The 13,343-nt window shown below is 44.7% G+C and overlaps 1 long non-coding RNA gene across 1 annotated transcript in view; it reads right to left on the bottom strand.

The window, feature by feature from the left end:
• The window catches only part of LOC142769151 (uncharacterized), a 75,836-nt gene extending 63,042 nt beyond the window's left edge, over positions 1 to 12,794 (bottom strand). Inside the window, exon 1 of the long non-coding RNA XR_012885685.1 lies at positions 12,700 to 12,794. This is a non-coding gene — a long non-coding RNA (uncharacterized LOC142769151). The remainder of the gene's footprint in view (positions 1 to 12,699) is intronic.
• Positions 12,795 to 13,343: the final 549 nt, after the last annotated feature.

Genomic DNA, 13,343 nt, shown 5'->3' with positions numbered 1-13,343 from the left:
GCGTCCGTCCGGTCGTGCGTCTCTGCGTCTATTCATCCATCCGTGCATCTGCCTTTCTTTCCGTTCGTCCGTCCATACATGCCTCTGCTTGTGTGTCTGTCAGTCCATGCATCCGTCCGTCCGTCTAGTGAACACTACAAGTACCACTATCTCGTATCTTTTCATCATATATCTATTATATAGCAGTGCCACCGTCCAGTGGACTTTCCAAGGTATAAGCGGAGGGGGGGGGGGTGGCTACCTATTACTACGACAACTACTAATTCTACCACTATACATCGTGGACGCACGACCCGCGGCTTAAGGAGCTTCGCCCTTAAAAACATCACCGTAAGTATGCCATACTCATCGCGATAGACCACCGTCACCGCGCTCAGCGGTGACGCTCTCGATGGCAGCGCCACTGCTTTCCGTGTACTCGGTGGTGCTAAGAATCTGCAGCATGTCGCACTAGCTTTTGTGAAGGTATCGCAAACGCCATATTGTTTGTCGACTTTCACGAGCACGTGCTCCACAAACACATGTCACATACCCGAGGCACGGCCACACAATGAACACACTGTGTAGCAGTGCCTAATCTTCCCAAGCGTCTGGCACATTCAATGCGCCCGCGTGCTATTGAATTCGCAGTTTCCCGGTGGAAACTCTAGATGCGCTGCTGTGGTTTCTGGGAGAGGACGTAGAGGCGAAGGGGTGTGGTTGGCGCCGCTTCAGTTTTTGAAGACGACAGTTTATTTTGGGAACCTTTGACCCCAAAATTTTGGTCGATCTGTCCATTTGTCTGTTTGTCCACACTTAACGATACCGGATACCCAAACAGCACCAGCCGATGGCCCAAACGGCCGACCTTATCCGCAGTACCCACCAATGTTGCTCAGTATTCAGCGTTCATACGTGTGTGATTGTCAATTAAAAACAATTATTGCACATATCTGAGGCACCATAAGAACACGTATATTTTCTTTATGGGCGTCTTTTACTAGGAAAGGCATACACAAGCAATTCTAAGGACCATAGCGTTAATCACGCTGCACTGACCATGCAACTCTTGCATGAAAAGGCTAGTGTTTTCAACGCTTTGATAAGACAACATGGTGATGGCACCTACCCGTCGCCTTGCGTTCTCCACGTTATCACCTCTGGAACGGACGCGCGTGCTCGTCTCAGAGCCGCACGCTTCGTTTTCCAAGATAACTGTCATATAGCGCGCATGTCTCACGTGTGACGTGAATTGATGCACTCCTTCGCCTCCGCTGCACGCTCAAGGCTCTCTGACGCAGCGCCTACAGAATACCATTCACCAAATTTCTTTTCACCAAAAGGGCGTGAGGTACTTGGCACCACTCTAACACCGGCGGGGAGGGGAGCGGTGTGGACGGAGGGACATCACTACACTAGCAAACCGAAGAGCAGCTTGGTATCTAAAACACTTTCACGTGGATCTGCGGAGGGATATTGTAGAATCTTACCAAGACCATACGTCACAGAGTATTTCTCAGATTGCTTTAAAAACTGAGAAGCGAAAAGAGAGCTTGTATTGTAACAGCTTTCGATCTACCACGCTTCAAAGAAGCAAAGTTCGAAAGCTTAGGGTGAACACGGGAGCGCATGCCGCTCAGTTCTATAATCGATGGGTTTACACATCGATGTGAGGTTCGGCACAAGCAGACTTCGTTTGTGGCGAGGCCGCTTAACCACAAAGCGCAAGTGCCATCTAAGCCCACGAAGACTCTCATAGATGATCTAGTGCTTGATGGCAAAATAACCAAACCGATCATAACTGTGCATGTCGAAGGCTTCGTGTTAGTGCAAGTGGACATCGCTAATAAGTTGAAACACTCGATACCACGTTTGCGCTATAGGCGGGCTCGCGGCTGCATGTATTTTAATTTATTATTTTCTTTTCGTTATAATTGCTTGTTGCTAAGAATGTCGATGACATTCACAAATGTACTTCAGTGAAAACAACAACAAAAAAAAAATGACCCTTAATCTTCATTTCTTTTCTTTTCTACAGCACACCGATGTTCCACGCAGAAGCATTTATAGCGAGCCACGACGCTATTTTCTCATGCCACAATTGTGCTGAGATGATTTAACAAGGGTTTCATAAATCTACCCTATGTGGTAAAATATTACAGGAAAAAAAACGACAATATATTTTTTTCTGTCATCTACTTGACTGCGTTCGCGCAGGTCGTGCTTTAAAATCCGTGTTTTTTAATGTAATACAGGTAGTTTTGAAAGATGTCTCGAATTTGTGTATTTTCTTTTTCCACGTTCTCATTCGCTTCACGCTGAACCATCCAACATGTTTAACTACGTTCGACTCACCCAAATGTTAGCTTTCTTCTCCCCTGTTCTTTGGCGCCACTCATCTCAGCAGCGGCAGTACTCTTGTCCATCTTTCGAAAGCTTCCCCACTTCACTGCGTTTTATGTTATTTATAATCGGCGTACTCGGGATCACTACGGTTTCTATTTCTTAACGAAAAACTGGCCACAGTTTGGTGTAGCAGCTTTAATCGTTGAACAGAAGATAGCTTGCGCATTGGCTTTATGTTTTCTACAATCTCTGTTTCTTCGGCGACGTTCAATGACCTAGAATTTCTCGTCTGAGCATGAACTGTCAGCTTGCTCTAGCGATTAGGCACGTGCCTCCCATTAAAGGGCTTACCCGAATAACGGCAATTGCTGAAGACAATGACCATTGATCTGTCACATGGTCAGTCTAGCATGGCTTCTTCGGTAAACGAAGCCGCTTTGTTAACCATCAGTCAACACTTAAGCACTGCGACGTTTGTATTATTAACATTGTTGGCTTACAATTGAGCACAACGTGTCGTATGTTTAACGTTAAATATTGACACTTTTTCTTCAAACTAAAAATTTGGGAGAACGATGAAATACCCCCTGATTCTCTATAATATTCCGCAAAACTGCAAGCTACTATATGGATCTATCCCAAACATAGAGCAAGCTCATGTCTACTCTCGCATGTCAATGCCCCACCGTGCATTGCTTCCCTTTTTATGAGCCAAGTTGAAATAATTATTCAAGATATTCGGGGCGGGCTTTAAACAAGTGAACGTTAAGCTTTTCTGAACATATTTCTAAAATTTCACTTTTTAAAATAGCCTCGATCATTATTCAATTTAAAATTGAATGGACAATAATCGTTATTTCAGCATACCTGTTATTAATGACGCTTTTCTTAAGCGTAAGCCTTGAAGCATGTATCAAAATTTTCGCAAGAATACTCCACAAATTATTTTTGCTTTTAGTTACATATAAGCCTTCATAGCCTCAAAGCAATTTGCAAATATTGTACTTCAGTATTTTTATTTGAAGCAGACACAACGTTGCATTGTTGCGAACATGGTTTTTAGACAGCAATTTAGTCAGATGTTCCCTGCATTCGGTGCATCACAGTATGCATGTTTTTCTGCAGACACCTTGTACTGTGAAGGCCCAACCACTTTTACGGTGCCCATAAAAAACAGACAGCAACGCCATGCCTGTCTGCTTCATCCACCTTTAACTCCACAGTAAATACGGCCGAATACTGTAGGCGTGTGGGCTGAAATCGCCTTCATCTCCCATTTTCAACGTCTTCTCGGGCACGACCAAGAAGTGAAAAATGTGGAAGAGCACACCACAAAAAAAAATGGCCTCATATCGACATGTTACACCGCAAATGTCGTCGAAAGACGATAGTCTTGCGTATGGAGAGAGGAAAAGACATTTGATGTTCTGCGCAAGAAAATTGGTGAATGGTATTTTGGAGGCGCTGTGTTACAGTTCCTCGAGCGTGCAGCAGAGGTTAACGAGCACATCAAGTCACGTCACACGTAAAACATGAGCGCCATCTGGCAGTTTTCTTAGAAAGTGAATCGCGCAGCTCTGAGACAGGCGAGCGCGCCTGTCTCAGAGGCGATAAGGTGTAGAACGCAATGCGATGGGTAGGCGCCACCACCGTGTCGAGCTAGCAAAGCGTTGGAAACGCTCGCCTTTTCGTGCTAGCGTTACATTGTCAGCGCAGCGTGATAAACGCTATGGTCTTTTAGAGTTACTTATGTATGCCTTTTCTAGTAAAATACGCACATACAGAATATATACGTGTTGGTATGGTGCCCCAGATATGCGCAATAATTGCTTTTAAATTGACAATCGCACAAGTATAAACGCTGAATCTTGAACAACAATGGTGGGTGCTGCGGATGGGGTCGGCCGTTTGAGGTATCGGCTGGTGCCGTTCAGAGTACGCGGTGCCGTTAAGAGTGGACAAACATACAATGTATAGACAGAGAGACCAAAATGTTTGCGTCGAAAGTCCCCAAGATAGATTATCGTGTTTAAAAAAGCTTGCACGATACAAAACATTGCCGAGGTGCAGGACGGTCCAGGTGGTAGTGCGAATTCACCTTCCTTGAAACATGTTGCGCCACATTTCTGTTCGCTGTCTACAGAAAAGCTGATGTGTGATGCCCTCTACGCCCAGTATTCTTACCATCTCTTAGCGTTCACAAGTTATTTTCGCACACACTTCGACAATCTTTTTATTCAGTCAATCATTTAGTGTATTCAGTACAACGCCTTTTGAAAACTCCCAATTCAGGCCAAGGTCGCGCTATCAAGTGGGAGCTATTTGAATGTTAGCGAGGGCCTCTTGTCTTCAATCGATGTCTCAAATGCCCGAAATGATTTCTAATTACAATACAACTTTCGGCACGAACGCGCTGATTACATGCGGTCAGTCTGCCAGCGCATGTTCGGTTAGTCTACGCCTCGCCCGTTGTTCGTATCACGTCGTGTTTCTAGAAGTATTCGCGGGCTCCAACTCTCTCTTTTTCAAGGCAATATTGGGCAATCACAAGCGAATATAGTCTTGTCTTTATTTTCTTGAATTCCTTGCTGTTGGAAGTCGTTATTGTGTCGTAGCAAGCTACCATGTTTTTTCCGCAATGATCGTGTTTATATCACACCTTCAGTACGACATTCTGCGGCTGTTTCATTGCACAAGGCACAAGTACCGTCTCCTATTCAGGCTTTCCGTCACGGTGGACGCGATCGTGACTCATGAGATTGATTTACACGTGTAAAGTAAAACAGTATTTGCATGCTTCTTCTCTAGTGGACTTTCATTTTTCCTTGCTTGGTCCCTTGGTCTTCATGACCCACGTTTGACGCGTTTATGACAGGTGAGCCGGATCTATCATGAGTACCAATTAAAGAATTATTGAAAGTGTCACTAGCGCTCCCAAAACCAACAGATGATAGTGCAATGATTGCTAAGCCGCAGTTCTCAGTGCATTTGTTGGAAGTAGATCCGCGCCACTTGTGCTCAAACGCAGCTTGTGTGACTGTATCTTGACTACCATATCTCAGAGTTACAATGCTTAGGCCTTCTTGCCAATTGGTAGCAGCCCTAATTTCGTTGTGGTCGACGTGCATTCTCTAGCCCGGCGAGTTACTGGTGCTCGGCTTAGACCCTGTCAATGAAATGTCTGTTCGTCGTGCAAATGCGCCCATCGATCCTTTTCCTGATTGTTCTACTCCAAGTTGGAGGTTCGATAACACTCTGAAGATGTCGAAATTGAAGCTTTCACAGCTTCCGACTATGCATGTCGCTTTATCTCATGACTTCGCCAATGTCTGCTTTCAGTCATATCTTCATATCTTCAAGCTCCTTCAAGTTCTGGTCACTCACAGTCGCTGTGTCTTTCGCGCTTGCAATTCCACAATGATATGTGGGGTTTAACGTCCCAAAACCACCATATGATTATGAGAGATGCAATTCCACAGTCTTCTCGCATACACAATAGCAGTGTTAGCGTGGCGGAATCTGATTCATAGGGTCTTCCCAACTACTCGCACCAAAAGACTTCAGAGCTTCGATTTCTGGAACCCTATATTGACTATCGTTGCGCAAACATGTTGGGTTGAATTCCTAATAGTCGTCTTCAAGATCGAGGCCTGTAGGATGGCCTTCATTGCTGCGAAAGTTCATCGTCCTGGCCTCACAAGGCTAGTTGTCACAGAAGCAAAATCATAGTGGGTGGGCACGCATATCATTAGCTGCTCCTAAAGCTGTGGTGACAGGGTGCGACTCTACTTTCTCCATAGGCATCGTAGCCTTGCGAAGATCGGGTCGTCTTGAAGGGCAAAGGCAGACCATAGCCAATGTAAACGAAATGGGCTCCCACATTGTGAACCTCCATTGATGATTGATTGATTGATTGATTTGTGGGGTTTAGCGTCCCAAAACCACGATATGTTTGTAAGAAACGCTGTAGTGGAGGGCTCCAGAAATTTCGACCACCAGGGGCTCTTTAACGTGCGCCCTAATCTGAGCACACGGGCCTACAACATTTCCGCCTCCATCGAAAATGCAGCCGCCGTAGCCAGGATTCGATCCCGCGACCTGCAAGTCAGCAGCCGAGTACCTTAGCCACTAGACCAACGTGGCGGGGCACCTTCATTGGTCTATGACTATTGATAACACGTATCGCATATCGCAGTTTGTTTCCTCTTGCTGCCCTTTGCCTGTGAGAGTGAAGATCACAGTGTACCACAACTATGACAAGTCTCTCTGTCTTACCCATAATCCGTTATCTCCCTTCAGCTTTAGAAGAACAAACAAGATGAAAATCCGACAATAATTCTCTTGCACTCACTTACATTTTGTACAACGACCTATGCACAGTAATTTTTGTGAAAGACGCCCTATACACGTGTATTCTTCACCCTTTTCCCCTGTTCGTCCCTAACTGGCAATGCAGTGAAACTAACAAAGAATAAATGAGCAATATGAAAGGTGACACTGAATAAATATCCAAGCCTTGTTTTAAGAGTATGCCGATCATTGTGACATTAGAAATTCATTACGGAGCTAAAAAATGTGTCGTTGACGCCAGCGTCAAATGATACGGCCTCTCACCTTAACAGCAAGCTATATTTATCATCAGGCATACCTAGATCTGTCGCACCTTTATCAAAGAAATACAAGACAGTCGAAAACTTGAACTGCGTCGACAGTTCTGTCACTTAGCTCTTCAAACTCAGCTCTTACCTTCTCATACGAACTGTTTCAACAGCTGAGTACTAAGGCCGTCGCCAGGAATATTTTTTCAAGAGGAAGGGGTCACCTTCCTTGATCTCAATTTCAGGAAAAAAATGAAAACGTAGCCCCCCTCCTTTTTGTGGGTATGAGCCTGCCTCAGTACGTTTCTTTCGGATTTATTTTGTTCCGTGGACAAGGCTGTTTCTGAGAGGAGAACATCATCACGATGATGGCCTCGTAGGTGGTTGAACTGCATAAAGGGGACGCTACGAAGAAGTACGTGATACCTAAGGCGAATCTTCAATACTGTAAGTGAAATAGATGCTTTATTCAGATGTTTTATTCGAAATAGCAGCATTAGGGTAGTCAACAATTTTAGTGGCTTCATAACAAGTATCGTAAACGATGACATTTTCCCTCATGAATGAACGATTTCCGAGGGACAACATTTATACGAATAAGGGGAAAACGGATGTCGCGTAGTTTTGCCTGCTTTGTTCAGTGTACAACTCTCATTTAAACTATATTACTGAAAGTGACAAAACCTGTTTAGCGATAGAGTCTGAAATAAATTTCGGCAATATAATATGTTGCAGAGAACAGCTTCATCACTGTATGGAGCGATGGAGTTATCGTGATTATGTGTTGTGGTGTGAAGCTGCCATGACATCCACAAAAAAAAATTATCTGAAATTTGTGTACAAACACTAAAAAATTGTGTGGTTAGATTAGCCTGTTGGCAGCCTGATGTAGTTGAACAATAAAGAACAATGTGCTGTTTGCAGAAGTACATCCACACTTTCGTTTTGTCCTAAAGAGAAGCCGATCCATCATTGTAAGCTTCATTCTGCTCCAGCAAATAGTGGCACCCGTTTGGCGAGAATCAGCATAAAATATAAGGGCCTCCGGTTGTAGAACTTAAGCTAGCACTTATAGAGCAGCAAAAACTCGCCTAGTTTTGTTGTTTACTGAGGTGTTCAAACCACCTCGCGGGTTGCAGAGCAAACGGCAGCCCGGGCTGCCGCAGTAAATGTACGGGCGGAGCTATATAACTGATTGAACGACGCTTGACTAGAGTTCTGTATGCCTCAGGTCAGTGTGGATGGTCTTCATTTTTCTTTGCTGGCTACTTTCCACACTCTTAATGGATCCGCGAGTGTGTGGGTGAAGTAACGTTGCACCATTCAACGGTTTAAGAAGAAATATGAATGCTAGAAGCAGGAGCTTTCACCGTTTTCTTCAGCCATAACAGAGCATCGTTTGACTTGCGCCTCCAAGGAAGGTCTACTTGTTGCGCGAAAATTTCTGGTTTGAGCAAAATGTTGAGTGTTAAGAACTTCAAGTTTGCACGAATAAAAACGTGGCAGTTGTGTTACTGGCGGTTTTACGTTTGTGCGAAAATGCCACATTGTTATGTTAACTAACGATCCGACATGAACAGCTCACTCGCATGCGCAAATATTGAACAGAAACACAAAACCGAAGAAACGCGACGTGCCAGGAAGGGCTACCATGCATGAAGACTCATGGTGAAGCACGCCCGTTAGGAAGAGGTTGTGGCTTCAGAACCCAACAGTTCAAAGTTTTGTTTGCCGCCTTTATTTCTATATAGCCTGAATTTTAGGCTTTCCTGTAAAAAAATTAAAAAAAAATTTTCCGCGGGCCTTTCCTCCCCGTGAGTTCAGTTCCTTTTTTGCTACATACGTGTGAGAAGCATGATCTGCAGAATTATTGCCGCCTATACCACAATGTCCAGATAACCACTGAAAGACGACGTCGTGGCCTTTTTGTATTAAAAGGTGATGAAGTTTACCGGTTTGGTAGGTCAACTGGTCGTGGCATCCACGATGGAGAACTGATATCTGGCACTGTAACGCTGGTTTTGAGTCAGAAAACACAGCCCATTTACCTGGTCTTTTTTCCGAATTGATGAGTTCCAGTGCATTGCGCAGAGCCTCGAGTTCTGCCGTCGTGGACGTTGTCACATGTGAAGTCTTAAAACACTGGGTTACCCTTTGTAATGGTATAACCACTGCTCCACCTGAACTAGACGGCGTAGTAGAGCCGTCCATGTAAATGTACACGTGGTTATTGTAGTTTTGTTCCAGTAGGAATAGACTCAGTTGTTTCAGGGCATGTTTCGGTAAGTCCCATTTTCTCCTCATTCTTGGAATCATTAAGCGAACTCGCGGCCGGCTCAAGCTCCAAGGAGGAAGCAGTGGCTTTGATGCAGGTGCGTACGTCTCAGTAAACGACGAACGATGCTTGTAGACAGTAGCGCCGTGTGTCGTGCGGGGTCTTTCAGCAGCTAGGCTCGCCTGGTGGTGAGAGGGGTCCTGGAATAATGCCTGAGGTAAATGCGCATTGTCTCGGTAATAATACGCGTCTTTATCGAGTGATCTTGAGCGATGGCAATGCTTTCAGCCGTTGAAGCAGTGCGGGGTAATCCAAGGCATATCTTAAGTGATTGGGCTTGAATGCTCTGAATTGCGCGCAGGTTGGTCTTGCCGGTGTTATATATTGCACGTAAGCTGCACCGTAAAAATCCGATAAACAGCACTCTGTACAGTTGTAGCATAGATGGTGTGGGCACTCCCCAATTCTTCCCTGCAAGGAATTTGAACATGTGGCATGTTGCAATCAGCCGCTTCTTCGCATAGTTCGCGTGTGGAGTCCACGACAGGTTTCTGTCTATTATGACTCCCAAGAACCTGTGGCTTCTGCTGAACGATACGTATTCTTCATTAATCGATATGCTGTAAGCAGACATTGGTTTCCGCGTGAACGTTACCACTGCACATTTTTCGCAGGACACCTCGAGACCTTGTTTACGAAGGTAGCGTGACGTCGTTGTAGCAGCCTTCTGAAGGTAGGCGCGAAGCTGAGGCCTTGTCACACCTGATGTCCAAATGCAGATGTCCTCAGCGTAGACAGAAAGTTCTTCAGCGCTAGGTAGCTGCTCGACTAGACCAATGAGATATTGAAAAGTGTAGGGCTTAGCACTCCTCCCTGAGGAACTCCTCGGCTGCTGTAATAATCAGGTGTTGGGCCATTCGCTGTCATCACGTAAAATGATCTCAGCTGTAAGTAGCTGCACACCCACATATATATCTTGCCACGAAGACCTACTGTTTCCAAAGCACTAAGGATGGCTTCATGGGTGACATTGTCGTAAGCCCCCTTAACGTCTAGAAACACGGTGGCGCACAGTCTCTTACAGGCTTTCTGGTGTTGAACATATGTCACCAGATCAACAACGTTGTTGATTGACGAAAGGCCGCGCCTGAATCCGGTCATGGATACTGGATAGATTTCGTAGTGCTCTAAATACCACTCCATTCGTGTTAGAATCATTCGTTCCATTGTTTTTCCCACACAACTGGCAAGTGCGACAGGACGGTATGAGGCAATATTCATAAAGAAGCAAACATAAAAAAGCAAACAGCGTTCCGATTCCGCTTTCAAGAGCGGATGCGGTGAGGAAGATTCGTCAAGTGGCCCGCAGTCTCACACTGACTGACAGGAACACACCAAGCATACGACGTACAAGACTGCACGAGCTCGACCATTCACTACAACTCCGGCCTCCACCCGGCCTACATCGACGTGCAGCTTCGCTTCTCTATCGCCTTTGGCTGGGAGTTGCTTTCACGAAAGCTTATACCACGTTAATATTAATTACTGACAGTGTGGCGTGCGATGTTTGCGGCATCGATGAAAATATCAAACACCTGCTGTGCCATTATCCTCAATTTGCCTCAGATAAACAAGTACTTGCCAACGCAGTGCGGCGACTGGATGATCAGCCTCTTTCAGTGAAGGTGCTATTACAGCAACGTCCACATGCCTCGACCGCCCACAAGGCAGTGAAAGCCCTGCTGTGTTTTCTGAGAAATACAGGCTTGTGTGAACGCCTCTGACATGCGGTAGAGTTCTACATGGTGCAGTGAAATTACTGTCAGTATCTCGCCCCCCCCCCCCCGCTTTTGCTTTCTTTTCCCTCTTTCTCATCTTTCTTGTCCCCTTCTCTAATCCCCCAGTGTAGACATCTGGATGGGTAGCCAACCAGATGTCTTTCTGGTCAACCTCCCTGCCTTCTCCCTTTTATTGCTTCCTCCTACTCCTTTGCTACATACGGCTGAAACCCTGATTTTGTCATTTATGGCTTTATAAAACAAATTTTCCTCTTTTTACATCCGTTTCTTAGGCAGCAGAGAGACACAGAGAGAGAGATGAAAAACATTTATTAATGCAAGCCGACGAGACAGTTCTGCAAGAGTGGAGTCCTTAATTGAGGTCCCTTTTCGTCGTATGTGGCAGATTTCGGCTACAATTTGATGTATTACAGCCATGAGGCAAACTCTCGCCATAAAGAGCCACTGAGACTACTTGTTTCATGGACTTAAAGCATTGTTGCGATATGCCGGCTGATTGTACCGCAATGTCGTGGGAAATAATAAGTTTTCAACCCAAAATAACTCTTTCCGCTCTCTTCCTAAATATTAACACAATATTCCGGAGTGTACTTCTTTGCAGAGTTACTATGAAGCATTTCAGACTTTTTCTTCGCACATGGTTTTAGTTCACAAGCAGTCCATTGGTGGGGCTGCTAAAGATATAGTTATTACTTGACATAACGATTAATAAAAAATTAATTTACGTAATTGCTGCTTAGTGTTTGTTGAGAAACAAGTTCAACGCTTTCAGGGCTACTTGTTTCATACTTTTAGTAAGCTTAAACGGCGTGAAAACAAAACAACAACAACAATAAAAACTAGAACAGGTGGAAAAAACAAACAATGCGCGATGATCGTATAGCTGTAGTGTCTTGTTTGTACCTTTCACTTAACTTTGTTTGTTCTTTGTTTTGTTTCTTCTAGCTGTTTTAAGTTCACTCTACGAACTTTTTTACGAGAAGTTATTTGCAGGAAGAGAAGGTTTCTCTTTCCTAAATTATTTGTAGCCGCCTCTTACAGCGAGCAGCGTGAAAAGCGTAAGGCACGTTAAAGGGCAGACCGTAACTTTGCGTAGTGTGCTCGTTCGCAAAGCCCGTAACACGGAAGGGCAGTCCGTGCAGCGTCTGGCTATAAAACTGCAGCTCCTTTTTACGGTTTTCTCGCTAAAAAAAACACAGCAATCAAGGCACGTGTTTTCTTGATATGGGAATGGGGATTACTTTACTTCAGTGAAGATCAATATTTTTGGGATACAAAATGTCCTTGGTTTCGAGTAAGCGCAAGCTAGCGAAAAGGCTACTAAAAGGAGGAACACGTTGGAGTGACGCTAAGTGTGTTTTATTCCTTGTTGAATAAGCTGCCCGTGGATGCCCAGAGAAGTCTAGGAGCAAAAGCAAGCTTATGCGTAGATGAGAATACAATAAAATTTGTAGAAAGAGAAATCACAAATCACGGGAATTCACACGAAGGATAACCAGTCTGTGGCCTTTTACGAGGTAGCATCACGTCAAACAGCCCTGTCCATTGTTTCAACCCGGAACATCTGCTGAAATGGCTCTGGGAAAGTCGGGCCAACTTAGAACTTACGTTTAATACCTTGTTACAAGGGGATAGTGCGTACCAAAGAGTCACACAAGAGCGCTTCATCAGCTGCCAAGTTGAATGAAGAAGCGAGTAATACCTGGTTCCTTGGTATCACCAGGAGAGGGCAGGTACTCTGGTAGCAAGCACGTCCATCCGCTGGTTGACGTGTAACCATCTCAGTCGGTTCTCGTTCGGCCTTGCATTATAAGGTTGGCACCAATCTTCTCTTGCAGGGTATCTGCGTGTAGTGCACATCTGGGGTGTTGCCGAACAAAGCTATTAGTATCACCAAGTAACGCGAGTTTTCCAAGCTCAATTTTTGTCTGAAAGAATCCACTAGTGATAGAAAATAGGACATAAACGCCATGGTTTTAAGTACCCTAAATATGAAATGTCCAAATCTCCATGAATATAGTTATTCAGCTTAAACTAAGGAGTGCTGTTGTGCGTGTGTGTAAGCGTGTGAGGCACACGTACGCACGCATATGCAAAAACACACGAACGCGCACAGATTGTAGTCTTTATTACGAAAACGTAACTCTGGGAATGCCTCTTTCATTTTAAAGAAAGTTTAAAAGGCTGGCTTTTATGTGCCCTACTTTTCATACCCAGAGGATAACTGTATGCAAAACTTTAGCTCGGAATAGATTTCTCAATTAAGCAAGACCCATACGGTGCATCAGATACCCCTAGTTTGTCTCCAGAGGAGGTGCTTATACTGAATGATATACGTTTAATTGT

Source organism: Rhipicephalus microplus, chromosome 1 (genome assembly GCF_043290135.1).
Source record: "Rhipicephalus microplus isolate Deutch F79 chromosome 1, USDA_Rmic, whole genome shotgun sequence".
NCBI lineage: Eukaryota > Metazoa > Arthropoda > Arachnida > Ixodida > Ixodidae > Rhipicephalus > Rhipicephalus microplus.
Note: the sequence above shows the minus strand (reverse complement) of the source record. Positions and strands in the feature narration are given on the sequence as shown.